The sequence below is a fragment of the Columba livia genome, chromosome 2 (genome assembly GCF_036013475.1).
Source record: "Columba livia isolate bColLiv1 breed racing homer chromosome 2, bColLiv1.pat.W.v2, whole genome shotgun sequence".
Lineage (NCBI taxonomy): Eukaryota > Metazoa > Chordata > Aves > Columbiformes > Columbidae > Columba > Columba livia.
This window is the reverse complement of record NC_088603.1, coordinates 115,517,234-115,541,767: the sequence shown is the minus strand read 5'-3', so window position 1 is coordinate 115,541,767 and position 24,534 is coordinate 115,517,234. Positions and strand designations below refer to the sequence as shown.

The following is a 24,534-nucleotide window of genomic DNA, read 5'->3' as shown; positions in this document are numbered from 1 at the left end:
TGTATTTTAGTTAAGCACAAAGAAATTAATTATTTTAGCCTACTGTTATTTTGCCAGCCCTTGAAGTTAGAGTGAAGTGGAGGATGTGAAAAATAAAATAGTTCTAAAATAGTTTCAGTGACTCTGCTCACATTGACTGTTGACTGCTCTTTGAATTTCAACTTAATCTATTAATAAGAGAATTTGTGAGCAAGATATAAACTATCCTTGAGGGGGGGAAAATGTAAGCAGAGCAGACAACTAGATGGATTTTATGAAAATGTAGTTGAATGTTAACTGAAAGTATTTCTCTTCTTTCCATATCCATGATTAGCTGAAACCTTTACATCTCTATTACATTTAATCATTTCACTTTCTGTCTATATGAAAGATCAGATTCAGGTCAAAACTTGAGATAAAAAAATATTTTCCCTGTTATCTGCAAATCAGTGCATTATTGAAAGTGGCAAGCTATGTGAATAAGCACTGCCTGAAAGTGCCACTAGGGAGGATGAAAAACTAGCAAACAGAAAGGTTTTTTTAACAATTCACAAGTCAAAACAGAGATTGAGTTTCTCCAGTGCCTGGTTTTGTTTAGTTTGTTTTGTTTTTCCTTGCAGAATCACAGGAAGAATTTCATTCATTTGTAAAGTGTGTTGAACAGCACAGCGAGCTCTAAATGGTTGAAAATGCTACCTATTTGTTTAAACTGTGATTAACACTCTGCAGAACTCAGGCTATCCAAATCTTGATGATTAATTGAACCTCATTTAATTTGCCTATTGTATTTGCAATAAAACAGACTAAAATCTTACAGTAAAGTACTTAATCATAATTAACAGTATCTCAGTAAGTCTGTGGTTCTGGGTAAGGTGATCCTGTAGCTAACAGCCTGTGGCTCCTCTAGGCCAGGATCAGTGAGGAAAGTACCTATTGCTGAGAAAGTTCAGGAAATTTATCAGAATCTGATCCCAAACCAGTAGGAGGATTGTTTCTCCATGAGACCTAGAGTAGGCTTTTCTGCTTTTTCCATAATGTGTAGACTGCTGTTGTTGCATTCCCTGGGATTTGTTTGGGTGGACCTTTGTGAAACCAAATCTATATTTTGAATATTCTGCTGTTCTCCACTGCTTATAAACAAAGAAACAGTAAAGATTAATGATACTAATTTTTTTTTTTTAATTCCATAATTAGGTAGATAAAATACTGCTCTTTCTACACCTCTAGATCCCTGAGTTTTATGTATTATAACTTATCAGAAGTTGTCAATCACGTGAAACATGTTTTGTCTTACATCTTCTGAAACTCTGGAATTCCTAGTAGGTGGTGCTTTATACTAGCTTGACTCTCAAATTCATAGCCAGTCTATATTAAGGCAGGTTAGAATCAACAGTTGGATGAGAGTTTCCCACTGTTGATAAGAAAGTGTCATGCAGTTATTTGGAGCTTTGGGCTGGATTTTTCATGGTGGAAGTCCCTGTGCCAACTATTATCCTTATTCCATCCACGGATGCTGTTCCTGACAGCTTAAAGCAGAGAAGTCAGAATGACCATCGAAAACCATGTCAGGCCTAACCTTAACTGAGAGGGACTTTACTAACAGGATAAACTGTTTGCTAAAGAGGAATACCACCTCCTTAGAGACAGCTATTTCATATTCTCAGATAAAAACACTTTCCAAAATTTTGGTGAGTTGTAACAGTGTTCATGCAAATGACATCCATGGACCTTTGGCTGCTGTGACAATGCCACAAACTATATAAAATCAATCACTGCTTTATTCTACCAGACAGTAATAAGCATGTAATTATATTGTAATTAAAAAAACAATTATTCACTGGCATCTACTGAAGACGTCTTTAATGGTAATTCTGAGTGAGACTACCATGTAATTTGTAGACAGAAATAAGCGTGCAATTACCCTGTTAGTAACACAGTAATTACCAAATACATCCAAGCATCTTTCTGTTTTCTGACATGGAGTTACTGACACCTGCAAAACACAATTACATAGCAACTACATATGCAGCTGCCAGGTGATGTACAGTAGAATGAAGATGGCAGATATCATTTCAGAATTAGGGTCCGCTTCATTAGCATAAAACTGGTGTAACAGCTTAATGATCAGCATTCAAATCTGAAATAAGACCAAGCCACTGAAATCCATGGAGTCATACTGGCTTAAAAGAGCTACAAATGTGTGGTGAACCAAACCCAAATATTTGTGTGGAATGATGAATACAACAAACTATATCCTACTCTACTCAAAACTGAGGTGTTCTGCTGTTGCTGTCACAGGTTTACCTCGCTGATCACTCGTGGGCAATGGGACCTTGCTGTGCATGAAGCCTCTTATGTCAGCTTCTCACCTCCCTCTGATGTCGTTGTTCCAATGACATTTCTAAATAGTGGGTTTAATAGGAGGGTAGGCCTCAAGCAGAGGAACTTACCAGGTGATTGAGAAAGCAGAAGCAAAGACTCCAAGGCAAGAAGTGCCTTAAACAATTAATAGAAAACACTGAATACTATTTTGAAGCAAACGACATGTCATCTTTGTGACTGATGCAGGTTACATTCATTGTTGTGAAATGGACCCTAATGGCCTATTCTAATGAAGTGCATGTTTATTTCACTTAATTACAGTCTTAATCTTAGGCATGAGACCTGAAACAAGACTAACTACTAAGGTTCTTAAGGATAAAGATATGTTTATATATACCAGCACACGCTCTCCATCTCAGTCTTGAAATTATGCAACTAAATTACATGCTACACACCAAAAAATCTGTCAAAAATCACACTAAAGCACATTCAGAGCTTATTTTTTGAAGCACTTGACAGAAATTAATAATAATAATAGTTGTTGTAATTATTATTATGTCAGAATTCTTGAATATCATATTTAATTTTATACAATGGTCCACTATAAAGACCCATGTTTGAGGTCTATTTATGATTAGTTAATCTATAATGAAAATAGTCTTTGTTCTCCCTAAGTAAAGGATGAAAGAAATAGAGAAACATAGGACTGTAAATCAAAAAGTCTAAAACCCAGAAAGGAAGGAAAACAATGTATTACAACAAATCTGATGTGGTGCAAGACTACACTGTCATGCTGGCAAAATACAAATACTTCTCTCCATCTACATTCCATTTCCTTTCCTTTGTCTGGGTAACTAAAAATTCTTTTAAAAAAAAGAAAAAAAAAAGGTATGTCTATTATTTAATCAGACATCTGATTTCAGTTTTTACTATCATTTTGCTTAGCATTTGGCATCCTATTTCACATGCTTGCTGAGTTCCTTCAGCAGTGCCAGAATACAGCCACTTCAAATTTACAGCAATTCATTTAATGTTCAGTCATCCATCAAGATTTATAGCAATACTGTTTGGAGATGCCTGAATCCTATATAATGAAACACAAGGCTATTGATTACAAAATAGGATGATGAAAGAGGGACTGGGTTGTCTTTCAAGAAAGTAGTGGAGGAAAATGTGACTCACCTGTATGTACCCATTTGAAGATGGAGCACTATAAGCTCTCCCACATTACTGATATGGAAGGATATGGATAATGAAAGGTTTCTCCAACAGCTGTACTGTGGGATTGTTGTTATCCTTCTCTTCTTTGTCCACATTGGGGTGTTTCAGGGTGATTAATTGTTAATTGGCAAATGTAAATATACTCTGAAGCATATTTTGCTGAAAACATACAGCCATTCCAGGGACAGATGCTAATTTTTCTTAGTCTTGTTTGCAAAATCTCACTAAAAGTGGCATTCATGTCTCGTAATTTATCCAAGGGTTTCTAGGGAACAATAGCTTGTATTCTATCTACTGTAATTTTCCATTAAAACTTGAATTCAGTATAAAGAAGGGTTATTGTAGTATCTGAAAGACTTGATTGCACTAAGATGGTACCCACATGTAAATATATGTCTGTTCATTTGCTCAGTTAGATGTATGCAAGTGCTATGGAATTGAGACCAGAGAGTGACGTGGTCATCAGCACTTTGTGCCTGCTGCTGACATAAATCAGAAAAAAAAAAAAAAAAAAGAAAAGAAAAAAGAAAACAACAACAACAAAAACATACTTGCTTAATGAACTGGCTTCCTGCCATTGTGTTACCAAAACAGCTAAAAAGACTCCAAAGGTCTATTCTAGTGACATTCTAGTGACAATACATCATTGCTCAGTTCCTGTTGCTTTGTTGTGTCATCATTATAGTCCAGTGGTTGTATTTCACCTGCAATGCTTTTGGAGTTGTGTGGAGGATGTTGCTTCTGCAAACTACAGAAAAACTCTTTTGGCACTAATGGATATCTCTGTATCAGTGTAAACAGAGAGGTCAAATGTTGATTTGGCATGAAAACGGAAGTGTTGTACTATATTTGAAGAAAGAACAGATAATATCCATTTCAGTTATTTGTGAATATTCTGTGGGGGCTCACTGTGTTCTTTTTTAAAAATTTGCCAAAACAACAGTGACTATTCGTAACTAGGTTTGCATTCACGACACATTTAAGAGAATGTGATTATTCTGACTCACAGTACCTCTATGGTTTCTTCAGTTTATTTAATAAAGGTCAAAATATATTACTGCACTCCCACTTGCAGAAGTTTGCTTCCAGAACTGTGCTGAGGAAACTTACTCCTCTGTTGTCTGCTTTTTGCCTGTTATACACATAAACAGAAACCTTCATTTTCCAGAGCTGTCATTCTCCTATCTTTCATGTGCACTAAACTCACATACAAAAAATATTTCAGAGGGAAACAATAGAAGTGTTTCATAACTCATACACAGTAATTGGTGTCCTGTTGAAATCTAAGGCCTTATCTTGAATTCCTAACACATCTTAAGCTTGCAGCATCTTCACAGAAAGAACGTGGCGGCACTGTGTCTTTGCTGATATAACTTTCATTCCAGACGTACGATCTTTTTACTAGTTTATGCTCAAAACATTTCTACGTACATTTATACATATATATGAAAGTTTCAGTGTAGTCAAGTGAGAAATAAAGAGTTTCTCAATCTTTTGAGGACATATCTGCCAGACTTTTTAGCTAAGAAATCTCTATTATTATAGTTTTAACTAGCAAAAACTTCTATGGGGTCTTGATATGCACTATTTAATCTTAAAATAGTCTGTGTCTTTCAATAGGTATAGTTAAATTGAGAGTTTTATTTTAATGCTAAAACCATTCAAAAACACCTGGTGGTCATCCACAACATGGACCTTTCATATCTGTCCTACTTGGAAAACAAACAAACAAACAAACCACGCACACACACAAAACAACAACAACACTATTACTACTTTTTTGGCTACAAACTGCACACTACTCTGTTACCAAGAAGTACAGTAGAAATTTCAGAGGCAGTTGAAATTGTGGTTGTATTTGGAAAATTATTGCTGAAGGAATATCTGTATAAGCATTGCCATGAAAAAAAAAAAAAAAAAACTAGTTATCAAATTCAGGGAAGTTGTGTTTTCTTATCTTGGGATCCAGAAATCATCTCAATCAGGTACCTGTTCCGCATGATTTCTGGATACCTGTTCCTTGCCTTTGTGTGGTAGGCATAAGGTGGATGAAGGGTGAGTGAAGCGCCCATGATATGCATAGAGGGACTCCAGTACCCATGGCATATAGGTAGCAGAGAAACTGGAGCACAGCAGTCTTCCACATGGGTTGTATGATCTTCTGCCCAACCACTTTCCTTCAGGGAACTCACCTTGCACCCTAATGCTAGATCTTGCCACTGGTAGAAAAACATGAAAAGGATAAATGAAAATTTCAGAGGTCATTTCAACTGCTCTGGTACAAACAAGTAGCTATTTACATTGGTTGAAAATGTCTGGGGGAGGATGGGAAGATGCAACAATGATCAAAAACCAGTTCCTTCTTCCTTCCTCAGTTAACCCCAAATTAAATATAAAACTCATCAAGCCTGACTCAAATTTGAGAACCCGCTGTATTATTCCTCTGAGATCAACTGTTAGGAACCCCAGGCACCAAACCAACATGGATCCTCTTGAAGATGACAGTTTCGGAAGTCAAACCCTATTCTTCCCAAGAGTGCTGTTCCTCAGGAAGGAAGCTATAGCATAAGGGAGTCCTCACAGACTGAAGGAAGCTCATGGGGGAGGTGTGGGGACTCCAGAGCATTTAATCACTCCAGGGAACTGGTTATAATGAGTACAAAAACCCAGAGCAGGCAGGCTTAAGTACACAGAACTTGGCATTGTTCTTAGAAGCAGACATCTATCAAAGAACATCAAAGGAGTCACATAATAAGTCATTATTATTATTACTATTATTATTACTATTATTACTATTATGTTAATCAGATCAGTTAAAATAAGAGCAGGTCTGAATTTGTACTGAGTCTTTTCTTTTTTAATATTTTAAAAAGTTAACATTTTCATTCACGCCTTTTGCCTCCTTTCTTGCTACATATATGTTGAGAATTTTCTGTTATACCATCAAACATCAGTGTTGCTGGAAGACAGAGAAAACACCTGTGTCCTTACATGACCTAAAAGGAAATATAAGCCTCATTTCTCAGTTGTGTATTTTGTCAAGTTTTAGTGTATAAATTTAACTATGAATGAGAAGCTTGTGACCATATCTCTGTTTGAAATGTATCTACATATAGTTCACTTTTTCAAATCTGTATGTGTCATTTCATTATTTCTAGCCTATTCAGAGAGCATTTCTTATCCTTTCCGTTATCACCCTGGAAAAATGGACTAAATTGGGTCACTACTGTGTTCACATCATCTCCTGGGCTGCTGGACACCTGGGTTTTTAGGACACTGTAATATAACAAATGTTTACAAACTTTTATTGCTTTTTACATCCAAACACAACATCTTGGTATTTCCCAATACAACATCTACACTAGGCTGATGGGAGAGATATTCAGAGCTCTTTTTCAGTTGATATTTCCCAGATGTTTATGTCAAACAGCAATGCAATGTCTTCAACAGCTCAAACAAAGCTGCAAGGTCACACTTAAGCTTATCACATAGACAATCATATTCACGCTTGTCTCCATATCCTAACAGAATTGGTACAATCATAAATCCCACATAAACTCAGCAGTACCATATACCCTTGTGAGCTTTCCAAGCTCACTACTTAAACCTGATAATCCTAAATCTCAGAGGAAAATTATGAAATGACCCAAGCCCAAGAACTGTTGATTTCTTCCCAAGCAAGATATAAGGGTTCTCTTGCTTCCAGCCTGGTTGTTTTTTTCACTTGAAATCTTAATTCTAACATATCTTACCTTGTATTGATCACCCATGTGTTTACAGTTCAATTAAACTACTGTATATGGTCATAGTTTTCAAAGAACAGTGTCTACTACTGCTATTCACATGTAATGCAGCTTTTAATCACAGGGAGGGTAGGGTTTGCTTTGGTTTTGTTCTTTTTTAGCTTGCTTTTAAGTGTGATGGGGAGCTCACCATAAACTGGATTTTTAGCTACAGTTTAACTCTTCAGAAGGGCAGTCTCATGGCAAGGTTTTAATTTACCAACAGGCAAAGAAAATTTTGAAGTCTTCAGTACTTTTCTAAGCAGCTTCCCGGGTTATTTAAATCTTCATTACCTGTATTTGGAAATTCGCTAAATAAAATTAAGTCTATTCCTAATACTAATTTAATTCATTGAATTAGCTTTCAGTGATTTATTAAATAAATAATATTATCATCCTACAGAACCAAACTAAATAAGTTTAATTAAGTCATTGTTTCAGGAATGCATAGATATTTGGATTTGTACAAATATGAGACCCTGGTTTGACAGTCTTTACATCTATATCTGTATGTAATTCAAACAAATGAGACAAAACAATTCACGGGTTTTTTTTTCTTTTGCTAATATATCTACACTTAGTATGCTCTCGTACATGAAGGTTCTTCACTGGTAAAATGTGGCACAGCTCATTTACAGCTAGAGCACCTGAATAAGTGATATTGAGAAGTGTAACTTCCCTTCTTGTCGCAATCCCATTTCATTTCATTTCATTGCAGTTCTAGAAATTTATATAACCAAAAGTAGAAATAATAGGCATTATTTTACTTTGTTGTGGTTTTTTCAGTGACACAGGAACTTGCACATTAACCAACTTATATCATTTAAATAACTTATTGTTACAACGTCTGGTTTATATTGCCCTGAAATAAAACATTATAAGAATAAGCCTGCAAACCCAAACATCATGATCAGATTTGCTCAAAAGTAAAATAATTCTATCCTCAGGACCCAAGCTTTTAGAAAGCTGGAAAATCTGCAATCAGGAGGCCACAGTAAACACTGGCCTGTCATGCCCTACCTGGTACAGAGCTGTTGCCAAAATGGCCTCTGTTGCAATTAAGGAAACAAAACACTCAGGCTCGACCTAGCAATTATGACCTTTGGCATTCTCACCACTCTACTGCACCTAACTGATTTTAACAGAAGTAGACAAGGTGCATTCAAAGCATCACCAGTTTATCAGCAGCACACAGTAAACACTCAGGCCACCATCAACTCTACATTAATGTTCTCTCCCTCTTGTTTCAACTGGTTCACTACCACTGATAATAACTACAATAGGAAGTACTTGGGGAAAAAAGTACATACTGCCATAGGAGCTGAAAGCAAAATTCCTCTAATCTCAAGCATGTGGCTAATGCCTAAAATTAGTGCACAAAAGCTATATTACTGAACACAGAATGACTTAAAAGGCCCCTGCAGAAGAGAGTGAGATCCTTGCCATTATTTAAATGTTTCCAAATTTATGAGTAGATTTGATGTGGGCTTTTTGCTTTGGGTAATAATACAGTTGGAGGCAGACAGCGAATCTAACTTGCATATTTCCAGTTGCTAAGGTCTCTTGATGGCTAAGCTTGCAATCACCTTCAAATTAAAGATCCAGTTTGCAACCATCTTCATGCTTTGCCCCAAATAAAAAACTCTTCATGGGATATCATGTTCCAAGCAGCTTCTTCCTTTGTGACTTGGTAATAATCAGGACTGTGGGTCTATAAAGGGTAGAAAGAAGGCTATGAGGATAAAAGACACACAGTTTTATTTTTAGTGTAACATCACTACAGCATAAATGGCGCATTTTATTACAAAATTATACAAAATAAAGAGGTGCATTGACATGAACATATACAAGACTAAATTAAGCAAGAAGAACTACTTTACAACTTATTTGAGAAAGGGTGTTAGTGAAAAGTAGAAAGAAGAAACTGATGCTGTGACAAAGAGTGTCTAAATATTAGGGAAAATTAAAAAGCTGTTAATTCCGTTCAGGACATTTAAGCATACATGTTTTTGAAAACTTTTTTTTTTCCTTTTTTTGTTTTAAAGACACTTGGTAGAATGAGCTTCTTGACCGTAACTGAAACACAACTGAAAGGTGATTGCTTTGGGAAAACAATGAGATTTGTCACTAAATCAGTCAGGATACAGGTAATAGAGACAGAATAATTATTTTTCAAGGCATAACCAATGTTAATACAATCTGCATAGGAAAAATCTGCTTCTTATCAAGTAACAGAAGCAGATCCGTCCACATAAACCTCAGCAGTATAGTTTAATTTCGTGACATCATTAGTTTGTTTTGCCATGTTATCAGTCTCCAGTGGCTCTCCTGGGATAATCAGATTTCAGCTTTGGTAAGAATAGCAAGATGTGAAAAAGTAACAAAGAAGAACAGTTAAATGTCTGTCAAAGCAAGTCACAGAGATTCATCTGTCTTCTTTAAGGTAGGAATGGAGGTAAGGAAGTGTGGGAAATTAGTTCACATTGGAAAGTTAGAAAGTCAGCATTGATGTGTAGTCACCATAGCAGCTCCTAAGATGCTGAGAGAGAAGTACAATGAGATATTTTCCGAAACTGTTGCTCAGCAAACCACTTAGAAAACTTTCCAAGCTCACTGCTTAAACCTGATAATCCTAAATCTCAGAGGAAAATTATGAAATGACCCAAGCCCAAGAACTGTTGATTTCTTCCCGAGCAAGATATAAGGGTTCTCTTGCTTCCAGCCTGGTTGTTTTTTTCACTTGAAATCTTAATTCTAACATATCTTACCTTGCATTGATCACCCATGTGTTTACAGTTCAATTAAACTACTGTATATGGTCATAGTTTTCAAAGAACAGTGTCTACTACTGCTATTCACATGTAATGCAGCTTTTAATCACAGGAAGCTGCAGCACTCATCAATAGTACATTGAAATTACTATTTTTTTCTTCTCAGTTCTTGTCATTGGTAAGATAAATGAAACCTCTCCAGTCTTCAGCCTTCCTTCAATTGATAACAGGCTGCTTAAAAAGAAAATGTTAAACCTTGTGTGAAAAGTCTTCTGATTCAGATTAAAGAAGCATTTAATAGCTCACCCTGCCAATAGCAAAGATCTCTGGAGGAAAGGAAAAAAAGAGTGCAACAAGACAAAAATTGGTTTTCATTGGCTTTTAAGCTGCTGAATGTAACAAGACTCTGCAACACTTTCATCAGGCATCAACATCTTGGCTCTGGGGTAAAAGACCTTTGATAAAGAGAGAACTCTCCCCAGTTACATAAAATCAGAAAAATACTAAGGAAAGTTCACTTCAAAGATAATCTACTGGTGCTGAATTTTAAGGAAACTATCTTATAATTTATCACTGTTTTCCAGAGCTTTTACTCATCATGGTAGGGGGTTGATAGATAATCCATCAGTGACTCCACAGCCAATCATTGTTTAATAACCAAAAGCATTCCAGAAACATATGCTAAGATACTAGTACAGTCTGCAGCTACTTTTTCTGCCATCTCAGTCCATTGTACTACAAAATCTACCCTTGTGAAAGATGGTATGATAAATCCCAACTATTCTCTTGTCCTGATGGGAGGATATGGTGAGCTGCTGGTTTTCCTAAAGCTATGGAGCTGGATTTATGATTATTTAATTTAGTATTCCAGCTCTTCTTTTTTTTTTTTCCCCTGAACATATACAGAAGGGTAATATATGCATTAAAAAGTCTGCATAAATTAACAACTTAGATTAATATAGTTTAAAAAAAAACTTGTTACAAATTAATGACACAAAATATAAAACTTCAATTCATAGATCAAATCTGATCCAAGTAAGAAATATCCAAAAGCCATTACCAACTGACAGCTCTTTACTGTTGCTATGACAGCTATATCTCCAGGACAGGCTGAACGTCACCGGTTCCATCTGGTGGAAGCAACATTGGATGAACGAATGCTAATTTAGTTCTCACATGCACTGACACTAGCATGAACTAGGATGAAAACTACATTTTAAAAATCTAACAAATCAAAAGCAAGATCAAAAATGCATTGCTAACCTCCAGGGCTACCACCAGAAATACTCACACAGGTTTCTGTGAGACTACCCTGCTTATACCTAGCATAAGCAGAGGTGTGCGACTCAAATCGATGATGCAGTTTATATGCTTAAATCTCATTCAACAAACCACTGAAACAAATTCATAGCTCAGGAATTTGTATTAGTTAATCTCATAATCTTTTCTGACATCGTCCTAAATGAGGACTTCCTTCTCTTTTCAATTCAACCCTCTTTGTTAAGAGAGAGATTCTACATTGGAAAGTACCTCTATTTATCATTTTGCTGATATGATGACTCACCACCATACTTTAACAGGAATCTATTGTAAAATTGTCCTTGTCAAACATTCTTTCACTTGATCCATCACCCAAAAAATAAATAAAACTTCCAAGAGGGAAGTGTTAATTGCCTCTTCTTGAAGCTGCCCAAGGGCTCTCAGCTTAGGCCGAAGTTCATGGTATCTGTGAAAGCATGCTAAGCTCTTCATTCTTACCAGATCCCCATTTCAAGCAGTTCCAAAGTGTGGGCTGAGACCACAGCAGCTCCTCAGTTCTCTCTGGATATGCAGCTGCATAAACAAACACATAGTCCAGCCTATAAATAACAAAACAGAAAGATAAGGTGCCTTTAAACAGCACATAAATCAATGCATTGTGTGTGAAACCTCCCTAGGCTGCATATTTGCATAATGTAATATTAGCTCTATATGATCGGCCTCTTTTAATTATTTATTTTTTCCCCTCAGAGAGTCAAAGCAATTCTTTCTCACAGCAAGCTTTATTAAATGTACAGAGATTCACATAGCTATGCCTATGAAGTGATTTTCTCATACTAAGTAATACTTTGTTTTTCTATAACATACTACTCAACATCAAAGAAGAAAATGGTTCCATAATAAACACAGTTATTTTTCCATATGTTTGTGCTCCCTAGAGCCACAAAACACACAACAGACATGCCCTTCCTGTTACGTCTGTATAAATTCTGTCTACTAATTGTATCTTCATATTTTAAAAATATGCTTTGCTCCAAAGGTACCTGGACTCTAGATGGTGGTAAACAAAGGCATCCTGTTTCCGGTTTCACTGCTGTGCTCCCTTGATAGTTTAAATGGGTACAGAAACCATCTGGTCTTTTTGAGGGGTACCTCATGTCCCTCATTTGAGGACAAAGGTGAAGCACCTTGACTGAACAGCTTTGAATTACTAGTCTTCCTATTCCTCATAGGTGGATAAAGAAATTTACTACCAGCTGTTAAAAGCAGATGACTGCTTATTGCTTTCACCTGTAATTAGAGTTGGATCACGCAAAGGCTGACAGAGTGTATATTCCTCATCGTCACATTTGAGGGTGTTTTCCCAGTTGGGTCATTTTTGTCTTGTGTAGGGCAAGAGAGGTGTAATGTTCCTTTTTTTTTCTTTTTTTCTTCACCTTCAGAATTCATTGACGTTTCTCAGATTTAACAGGCGATTAAACTTCCACTTTTAAGTTGAACATCAATGTTGTGCTAAACAGAGAGTCTTAGAAAATTTCATATTGGTAATCAGACCCAAAACAGACAGTTCCATATCCAGTATCATCTAGACAACCTCCAAAGAGACAATCAATAACTAAAGCACTTTGTCAAAGTGTCTTTTTTTTGCAATGGGTACTGAGGCTTGGAAAGCATAATATCTTTGCAGCATTTAATTCAGTATTGACACAATTTTTGGGAAAGGAATTTGCCTTTCCTCAGTTTCTCAGTGAGCCAGAATAAATGTTGAAAATAAAAGAATGGTCTCCATTATAGCACAGGACCAGACTAATATATTTTCCATCTTTTTGAGACAATGTAGAGTGGAAACAAAAGGTATACAGCATTAAGTTATGATACCAAGCTATCAAAACAGAAGTCAGCTTTGGTTGTACCATCAATGCACGTCCCCTTCTCTTTCGCAGAACTCTATCCTTTCACACTATATCTAAAATTCTTTTGTATCAAGAGTGAGGAGGGAAAATAAGATAAGCCATGTGAATACGTACTATTGTATAATATCCTGCTAACTTTGCTTAGCAAAAAACCCTGCTGGAAGTTTTACTGGAGAAAGGAATACAAAACCCAGCCCTCAGCAATGACACTTCCTACTAAAATGAAGTGTTGAAGTCAACAGATGATCTTCAGAACAAGATTAACAGCTTGACATGTCTTGGCAGCTCCGGGAAACTGCAAGTGTATGAATCTGCCCAGTCTAATGTATTTGTTTTTCATCAGTATTTGTCCCAAGAGATGCTGTTCTTATTTCAGTATTTTGCTCTATTACTCAAGTGAATGCACCTCTCTAAGAAATACCTTCAGCTGCCTGGTTGTCATTACGAAGGGAGATACCTTCCCCACATAAATGCATCAGTACTTCCCTTGCAGATGCATGTAAAGATAAAGAAAGATTTACCCACTTCTGCCTGATATGGAAGCTCAGGACACACTGTCTAAAGATGTGAAAATACTAAGACATAATATATTTTTATTTTTAGTTGAATGTGACCTTTCATAGTACCAGTAATTTCTCCAGATAGCTTCAAAATGTGACATCTCTATTGTGTGAGAGCTTTTCAATAATCCACAGATTATCCGTGGCTCTAGTTTGGGTTAGGGGGGAAGGGAAGGAAATCTGATTCTTGGGAAATATCAAATAAAAATGAGAATAAAGGCTTGTACCAAAATATTTTAAAAGTTTATGGAATACGCTTTAACAACATTAAATATTTCTAAACCATACAGATGTGTCTGGCTATGTAGTAAAAACTAAAATACAAATCACTAGATTATGAAGAGGGCATGATTACTTTCTAAACAATTCAATGTGGTATAGGCAAAGCTGAGGCTTTGTTTGTATAAAATCATATTTTCCAAACCCGGTGTTTAATAGAGACAGACAGTTGAGCAATTATTTCACATGCAAAAATAAACAGACAGCTATTAAATAGAGCAAATATTTGGTTTAAAAAAGAAAATGTTTTAAAATATTGCATATATTCGCAAATGTTGTACATATTTACTTATCTTTGTTTATCTACAGTATGACCAAATTTAAAATTGCCCACATTCAATTTAATTTCTTATTTTTAATTCAGATAAGCAGTGTTGAATTTTCCTAATTTGTTTACAGCTACTGCTTTGCTTAACTGACATAATGCAGTAACTAGCTCATAATAGTGTTCACCCCATAAAGGTATTAATGAGCTCAGGGTACCAGTGAAAATCTGGAAGAACGGCAGATCTTATTTTCCTTTGTTTTCAAGTTATGTTACAATCAGGAAGGTCAAGCTGTAATAGTTCCTTTTTCCTGCCACATGCACTGATTTTTGCTGAAATTTTTCCCCATGTTATACCCCAGTTCCAGTGCAAGACTAAGCTGATGAAAATACATCAAGGATGATATATTTACAGTGGAAAATTTCTTGACTTTTTTTAGTATAGTTAACATTTGCAATCCATTAGTATTTGTATCACCATAGCAGCTATCTTATTTAGGGTCTTGCCAGGCAAAGAAAGACAAACCCCTTCTTTCAGACACCTTATGTCTTTCACAGAAAGTTTGACAGTGAGTGGAAAACAGGAAAGACGACACAGTGTCAGAGCAAACTATTTCCCAAAATAAAAAATAACAGAGTTAAAGCAGAAAAACAGCATGTCTAAAACACTAAGCATGTTGCATATACCATAATCAAACAATAGCACTATAATAATAGTTGAGATTAGCAAAAGAATATTTTCTAACACATTGAACTTAGTTAAATCAACAAAAAGGAAGCATCAATAGCTTTGCAGACAAAAGCAAACCAAAAAAACTGAGATGCGAGGGAAATAAACTTATTTCATCATGTGCAATAGTGTAGATGTACTTCCATGGTCATTTGCCTCAGTTATGGACAAGTATTTGAATTCTAGAAATCATTTAACTTTCTAACTCTTGCTTAGCATTTGACCACCTGGAAATATATAAAGTACGAATTTAAGACCAAGAGGAAATCTGGACACAGACATGATAATGGAAATTCTTGTTTCCTACTCCAGAAATCTTAGAATTTAAATGACTGCAAAGTAGTCTAAAGCCAAGTCACAGAAATTCAAGAGTGAGATAAAGAGGAACAGAATGGGTTGGTGAGACAACAGAAGAATGGTACACAACAGTTCCAGGTCAGTTAAGATAGTCTTTAAGTCAACCTACAGCAAAACATTTTCTGTAAGAGAAAATTATCCTCAGCTTGATCTGTTCCTCCTAAAACATTATCAGAACTAAATTTTATTCTAAGCTGTTCAGTAACAGAAAAATTGATACCTGCCTTCCTAAATTTCACATTTGTATTTAGTAGTTTGTTATTCTGCACATGATGCTGAGACTGTCAAATACTACCACACATCAGTGGAGTTTTTTCTGCCAACTGATCATGATTAAAAAAGATACCTTTGCTAGTATTGCTACAGTAGAAGACTTAAGAATGTAACTGTGAGGTAGATAATCTTCAGATAGATTTTTGCTGGTTATTTCTCTTTGTGCCTTCAGGAACCATCACTGGAAAACAAAACTCTAGGTTGCAGGATTGGATAGCGGAGGGCTTCTGTTAATATAATCAATACAATCAGTATATTGTATATATCAGTATATATATATATATCTATATATATCAGCACATATATCAGTATATATCAGAGTATAGCACATGCATTTTTATTTTTCTGGTAAGAAAGTATTGACAATTCCTCAAAAAAGCCAGCTGAACTTCTATTTAACCTTAATACAGTTGGCTTTTTCCTAATGACTTTATTGATTCTCTGTTCAGGGTTGGGGCGGGGAGTGTTGTTTGGTTTTTTGTTGTTGATTGGTTGGTTCTTTTTTTAAAGGAACACTCTAGGGAAAGAACTAGTCTAATACTTCTATGTTTAGTCAAAATTGAATCCGTTTCCTGGTCTGTTTTATGTCCTTTACATATTTGTGTCATAAGCTTCCAATTATAGTTCATAGGCACATTCCTTTCAAATCAAAGAGATAAAACTAGTACTAACCTGGCTGCAAATCTACACTCTTCAACAGCTTTCCTGTGGTACGTACCTAGCATATAGACATTTTAGTGGATCTGGGTTGAATTGACTTGTCTCTTCAGCTCATAAAATTTAATACACATCAGGTTAGTTGCAATGTGTCAGGGAAGAAAAGAGGAACTGCCCAAGATAGTTCAATGATATTTTCTTCTTGTCGTAAGAAACATGAGAGGAACATACACAAAATTAATGCTGAAATGCTAACTATTGAAAATCAAAACAGTAAAGTTATACATAAAAGGGGAAAAAACCACATTTCTATATATGTAAAATGTATATATTCATAAAGTTACATGTACATAATGTACAAATTATTTTAACATCAAATGTATATAATCTTTTCTTCTTCTAGTTAAAGAATTTAGTCTCCTTTTGTAAGCTGAATTGTAAGTAGGCAGATTCCAAAAAGAGAAAACAAGAATATGAGCAACCCAGAAAAATGTCCACAAAAAAGTTTCACTAAAAAGCATTAGTTAGAAAGAAAATGAAAGAAAGAGCATGATAAATACACTAACACAAGCTAGGGTAGAGAGAGAAACATTCCTAGCGGTCCTTTTTCATAAAGCAGTCTGCTAAACCACCAATGAAGCATCCAGTGAAACTGGAGAGAGAGATCATCTTTTAAAATGTTGAAAGGAAATTCTCTACATACACAAAAGTCACCTGTAGAAGTCTTTGCCACAAGGGTGACACTGAGATCGAAGTCTTAGAGCAATACAGCACAGGACGAGCACTAATAAGAGGACAATGAACAGCCACACTTCCAGTCAATTAAAACTAACATAACTGCTTTGGTGTTATTAATCCTTAGGCTCCTAAGCACTAAACATCACCTGAGTGGGTAGGATCAAAAAATAAACTTTCCTTGTAAGAAGGTTGCTGACCATTGCAAGTTATTAGACTTGATTTTAAAAAACTTGATAGTGTACAATTTGCAGTATGGATTGGTTTGAAAAAGTATAGTTGGTCCAACACTATTATATCTGTAAGTAGGATATGTATTTAATTTCAGAATACAATCTTTATTATTTAATTGTTGATGAAACTCATGTATTTTATTTTCAAAATCCATTATAAAATTCAGGGTCCTTTTATCTACAGATTTAATTATAATATGCTTCTTATTAGAAATCAGTTGTATGACAAATCTCCACTAGTGTTATTATATATTCAAGTTAAATCTCATTTTACATTTATCCATCTGAACTAATTTAACGTACATCTCTGTACAAAATATAGAAGGAGATGTAAGGAACTTATTCATCTCTTACAGTAGCCTCATGGTCAGGACAATTTCCATTAGTATTTTCAGGGTGAAAATATATATATGAATAAAATTCAAAACGTATTTCTAACATGATTTTCCTAAAATTCAACATTAACTAAAAAGTACTGATTTCCGTAACAAGTATCACATTACAAAGATTTCCCCATTTAACAATTATACTAACAGAACTTAGGCTAAGTAACATCTTGCTTCTTCTGGACTGACTTTGAGCATGATAGCAATTTCCTTTTTCTCTTACACATTCTAATATTACACCACTTCATCTATTTTTTTCAGCTTAACCTTTATATTTAAGTAGTACAATAGATCCTGTCCACTTACAATTGCAACCTGTGGCTGCATTTACTGACAGCCTCTGGTCCCAGGTGATGATTGAACCTATAACACCAAAACCACAACACCCACCTCTGACTAGCTGAATTAAAGAATATTGTTAGACATTGGACACTTTCAAGATTCAGCTGAACAGGGTTCTGGGACATCTTGTCTAGACCATGCTTTTGCCAAGAATGGTTAGATCAGATGATCCTTGTGGTTCCTTCCAACCTGGTATTCTACGATATAAGACAGTAGTAGATTATAGTTACTGTGGAAAGCAAGCCATGGCCATGTAAACAAGGCCAGTATATCTTGTGTTTCCAATGATTTAGTACATTCTGAGGAATGTCCTAAATGTCTCTGTGGTCTTCAAGACCTTGTGTCACTTCCTCAGGCCAGCCTTATTATGTACTGCAGTTATATGTCTTGGAAAGTGTAGGACTGTGATAGCCCTTAGTTGCCCATCTTCTGATCAATGCTTTTGCTCCTCTCTTTCACTGGCTGCCTTTCACTGACAGGAAACTAGCTGTTTCCTATGTGCCTGAGGAAGAAAGTTGTCGACATTTTGTAATGTCTGCAGAGCTTCTCCACACGACAGGCCTGGGCCACAGAGCAGCTTGAGACAAAGGTCAGGAACTGAAACATAGTTTGTCATTCTGTGAAATGCAGGTCTCGAGACAAGGAAAAGTTTCATTATTCTAGAAGCTTGTGCTGTAGACAAAAGATGGGGTTCTACTCCCTGCTGACTAGGTTTTCCTGAAAGTTGACAGCCTCATCACAGGCTCCTCCGTACTTTGGAGCTGGTCCCCACTGTGGAACCTATTCCTGGCTCCATGTTCCCCCCAGATACTGTGTGTTCCAAGAAATTCTTCAGGGATTGCTCTAATGGTCTGCAATTTGTTGTGAAATGGTTTTAAATCAAATAACATTTCTTTGGCCATTCTACAGCTAAAGGGAGAAAAGAATGAAATACGAGACTAAAATAATCTTATCTGAATGTATACTGTGGAAAGAATTGCTAGGCAATGCTTAATATGGTAAACTCACCTACCAGGTGCTGAAATATTCACTTGGACGTGCAGCATGCTATGAGCCAGATCTTTTCTCAGAATCTTGTCAAAGCATCATGACATTGTCTGAAGGCTAAAACCATTCATACAGTTTGCCTCAAGATCACCTGTGCTAGCAGACCTTTGGGGTTTCTGGAGTCCCCATAGCATTTTAGAGTTTCAAGTGGGCTAGCCAAGTTAATTAATTCCTTTGGACCACATCATTCATAAAGAAAAATGGCATTCCTTTTCAAACAGCTGAGGTCTTGATTTTTTTTTTTTAAGTGCCTCAAATAAACAGACATGAATACATTTCTTTTTTATGAGCCTTCTGGCTTCCACAGTAATACTATTGTAATGTTCTTTGACAACTGACATTACTAGCATGCCCAGCTCATTTTTCTTACCTTATGAGGTTTACAAACTAACATTAGCCAACTAGCTGGACAAAGTGTACAATATAATTAATTACATAAACCTTCCAAAACTATATGAAGACAGACTATGAATCACACTGCCATAAATACTTCTTGTCACTTATGCTTAAATACCTTTGACTCTTAGACATAATCACAATGGACAGTCAGTTTAATGACCCTGAAAAATAGCTACAATATTTACAGAAATAGTTGATAGACATCCACAATTTCCTTCCTTCCAGTTGATTTGTAATAGTGGCAAGATGCCTGCTCAGGGGCTGCTCAGATCCCTAACCCTAACATGAAATGTAGCAGGTTTGCGTAAGCAGCTTGCCAGAAAGGGAAAAAATGTCTTTTTGATAGCGCCCTATCATGTGCCAACCCTGCCACATTGGTGCCACATGCCTTTTTTCAAAGGATTATATCAGTCCATATTTAGCTACAGAAAATAGCTTGCATATTTCTTGTAAACAGCATATTTTCAAACCAGAACTGTTGTGTATAGCTGGTTAACACATAATAGTAAGAATGGCAGCTCCTCAATAAACAGCATGTGAATATTTACTCTCTATCCCAATCAAGAAACAAATAAAACTTGAGGAAACGTAGATGCAGTAGATGAGCCTAATACATGCCATTAAAGCCTGTGTCCGTAATTGCAAAGCCTGTTACTATCCCACAACTTGTGGCTAGCTTACATCTTCACTTGCCTGTCATTTTGATTATCATTCATAATCAAATTGCTTATCATTCATGATCATTTCATCTAGATATGCCTCTCCTTGTGCAAGGTATATTCTTCAACCTTTTTTCGTGTTCTTACATGTTCTTACATGAAAAAAATGAACAATTAACAACACTTGTACTATTGAAGGACGCACATGTGAATGTGTATGAGAAAACAACATTCTCTAATGAAAAACTTGCCAAAACAAAATTGCAATTGCTCACAATCTATTATTTGGGAGTAAAAGAAAAAAAAAAAATTACTTATAACACAAACTAGTCACTCAAATTAACACACCTTTAGGTACTATTTAAATGTTTGGTAATGAAAGCAATTGTGGAACTTATATAATGGGAACTGAACAGGTCTCTTGCACCCCTAGACAAAAGGATTTGACCAGAGTTGTGCTGACATACAGCATCAATGTAAGGCACTAGCCTTGATCTCAAGTGTTATCTGCACATTATTTCTAGAAATTATATAAGTACATTTATATTTGGAACAAACACATTCTTGAGACAGACAAATGAATATCTGAACGGGTGAATGAGTTACAAAAACGTTTGCATCAAAATCCAAACTTTCTGCCTAAAAGGCAGAGCAATTGAAACTGGGTTTTAAGAGGAGTCTTGTCTACTTTAATGCAGTAAGATTTTTGGCTAGGTTCAGGAAAAAAAATATATTGAAATCTACAATAAATTTATGTTGGTCAGATAGAAGAAATACCAGATGCTTCCAAACTGGAAGGAAGCAGTTTGTCCCCAGATACCTCAATGTTTAACCAATCCTTCCAACATCACTATGATATAATTTCCTTTATATCATTACAGCTGTAACTGCATGAAGATAAAGTATTTGTTTACCGAATAGCCATATAAATGCTGACTACCGCCTTACATCTGTAGTGTTTAGACCTTCTTGTTCCTTCTCTGGCAGATTCCCAGAATATCCCATACAGTATCTTGCAAAATGTCATCTGGTCTAAAACAAAGCTCAGTTGTCCGTCTCTTCTCCATAGTTAATGAAATTGTTTGTCCAGAATAGATTTCTCACTAACACTCAAGTATTCTAAGAGTTAAGAATCAAGCCTCTAAAAGGAGACACTATTTTTAGACATTACAAACCCCTGTTACACAGTTTCAAAAGTATTAGCCTTATCAGCTCTTCTTTAATGGAAGCAGCACTTATACAATTATGTCTGCCTTCTCCTAAAAGCTTGCAATCTATACAGTGAGGAAAAAAAACAACCCTGAAATGCTCGCTTTTCTTTTCCATCCAGCATTCTTATTTCAGTAAAACTGCATTGTACACTAAATTGCAACAATTATCGCATGCCAGTCAAAGGCCAGACTGTAACCACTATTTTTTCAGCTTGCATTAAAATTTTATCACAGGTACCTGAGCAAAACATAGGCTTGCAACTGTCACAACAGGTGCACTGTATGCAATGGTCTATTAAACTAATAAAGAGTAGTAAAGTAAGTGCAAAATTATATAATGCTGTAGGGCTAGTAAAATGTCTTCTAAAAGTAAAGCACTTATGATGTTGTCAACCTATCGACTGGTCTGAGATAATAACTACTTTTCCTGAAAGCTGAAAGTACTCGGCTTCTCACAAGTCCCAGTTCTTGGTGAGATAAATGAGAAACATCTGGATTCAGGAGCAAGTCTTTACTTCCTGAGCATCTGGAACACTACTGCAGGGACTCCAGAAAATTGAGAAAGGGATAGGGTTTTTTGGTTTTCTTTTCTTCACACAGAAAGGCACATAGTAGGCATGGCTGAAAGCAAGGCATACTAAAATAATGAGCATGTTTGCTCTGCTTATAGCTAAGTAGGAAATCCAGGAAAAATATTCATGACACTGAAGATAGCAGTCATATTGTAAAACCTTTATCAGTAATTTACTGCTAATAATCTTGCCTTAGGCATATTTATTAGAGTGTTATTTTCTTGTAAAAATCACACACATTTCTCTTTAGAAGTGTAATGGTATTTCTCAATGGGATATTAGTTAAACTATCTCTAGTTTGTCTTAGACTTTGCTTAGTAAATCTGCTGCTTCTCCTGTTCCTCCCTGCCTGATTACTAACCTTTCTGATATGGTCATTTGAAGTGGTAACCCCTCATTATTATAGTTATGTCTTCATGCAAGCAGGAGCAAGGAGCAGACAGAAGCATCACATAAGATATCCATGAAAGACAAGCCTTTTACTAGGGATCAGATGACTTCAGAGGATCCATGCCAGAACAGCAACACCTATGACAAGTAATTGCCTCCAGCACAGACAGCAAATTGCGAGAGACATTCACCTTATGCTCTCCCTGCTCTTTTGGAGCAACCACATCATCAGCCTAAAGCCAGTAAAACAGCTGAGAGAACCCACAGGTCCTGGCTGTGTCTTTTCTTATTATTGCACTTCTTCAGTCTGAAACTGCAGTTACAGTTGAGTATGGGACGAGGTGTCGAAAGCCAAGTCTTATAAAGACAAATCAGTAAAGCTTCAAAAAGCTGACAATATTCTCACTTCATTTGAGCTCAGCACTGAACTGGTGCTTTTTCAAACCATCTGTGACTCATCTCTGCAGTCACCTAGTTTCATAGTGCTCACTCTATTTACACCAGCCTTATCAGATCACCACACCGGTGTGAGACAGCTGTGGGCCACTCTGCCCGAGTTCTGCCACCTGTTTCTGTGCTGTGCAACCATATGTCCCAGAACAGGATAGTCACTGAATTTCAGAGTCCTCTTCATGACATAAACAAAGTAATGGGAATTCCACCAGAGAAAGTACCAGAAATTATCTAAAAAAAAAAATTACAAATGCTTCTCAAAGCTCCCTTTAAAATGGTGTCATGCATTAACTTAACAACATGTACTATTACTTGTTTTATATTATATGGATGTACTTATGTATAGGCACACAACACAAATTTCAGAGGAAAAGCTGGCATAAGATAATATCCTAATGTTCAATCCATCATTCATGGAGCAGAATTTTATGCACTAAAAACACCTTTCACCATTAAGGAAAACAATAGCAAATTGGCTGATTCGCATAAATGTACAACTGTGTTGTCTCTTAAGAGCTATTATCATGCTATCCAAATGTAGTTGTTTCAGTTGTTAAATTCATTAATTCTCTTGATTTTTTTATTTATAAATCTTGGCACCTCTATCACACATGCTATGATTCCCAGTAGGTAGAAATGCCTTAAGCAAGTATAAAATGAACTTTTAAAAAAATATATGAATCTGGGGAAAAAAATACAGAAACCCAGAAATGCAATTAGTGTTGGTAAAAACCTCAAATAAACTTTGGATTGGGAAATACACAGAATTTAATCCAGTGAGATTTTGTTATGCCTTGATACAAACTACATAAAGCAAATAATATATTCGCCTCTTCAGTTTTTCAATTTTAAAATAAAATAGTGCCTCTCTTCTGGTATAGGATAACCCAAAAAAAGAAGTATACAAGTACGTTGATGCTCATAAGATTATTTCTCTTTTTTTTTTAAAAAAAAAAAAAAATCAGACCATTATCACTGAAATTCAAATGTGCCAATCAGCTGAATTCAAGAGATCGTTTCCCATGAAAAGGCAAAGAGCCCTGGCACAAGTCATTTCATTGACTTGAGTAAGTGAGAATCTCCCAACTGCTTTCTCAGCACTACATTGTGAATTATAAAAGACATACTGTATTGTATCTGTGCCATTAGGCATAGTTCAGCTGTTGAAAATTGTACTGTTGGTAACTTTTATCATCCAGTGAGGATGTATCTAAGATAATGAAATCGTACATTACCCTTTGAGATTTACAAATCTGATACCACATGCAATATCTTCGCTCCTTTCTTTGAATTAATATATAGGGAGATGTCTCTTTGTATGCTGAAAATCTTTTCTCTCAGCTCTCCATAATTTTAGAGGTCATTTAATGAACATAGTCATGATTTGATAGAAACCATCTCCCATTGTAACTAATCTAATAAGTATCTAACATTTTAGGTAGTACTGTGCTATCCGTATTACTGCTCACTGAAACTGCCACTTATCCCAAAGACAAAATCCAGACTGGCAGGGAAGCAGCAGTTTGGCTTAGCTTCACATACTTGCCTGTCGGAGAATTTCACATCACTCTTCATATCTTTAGCGAGCTCATTCGTTCAGGAGAAACAGCCTGGGTTTGGCAACTGATTTTGGGAGTACATATTTCTCTGATGTTCTAGGGACTACTAATTTGTGTCTTGTAAATTATACAAAGTACCTATCAAGCAGTGAATAGGTAAGTGGAAGAGAAGGTCAGTA

General features: G+C 35.9%; 1 long non-coding RNA gene across 4 annotated transcripts in view; it reads right to left on the bottom strand.

The window, feature by feature from the left end:
• LOC110365707 (uncharacterized) overlaps nucleotides 1-24,534 on the bottom strand; it is a 172,787-nt gene that overhangs the window by 75,984 nt on the left and 72,269 nt on the right. For all 4 annotated transcript variants that reach the window (XR_002425420.2, XR_010470536.1, XR_010470538.1 and 1 more), the window contains exons 2-3: nucleotides 11,834-11,934; nucleotides 8,891-9,015 (exon numbers count right to left, since the gene is read on the bottom strand). This is a non-coding gene — a long non-coding RNA (uncharacterized LOC110365707). The remainder of the gene's footprint in view (nucleotides 1-8,890; nucleotides 9,016-11,833; nucleotides 11,935-24,534) is intronic.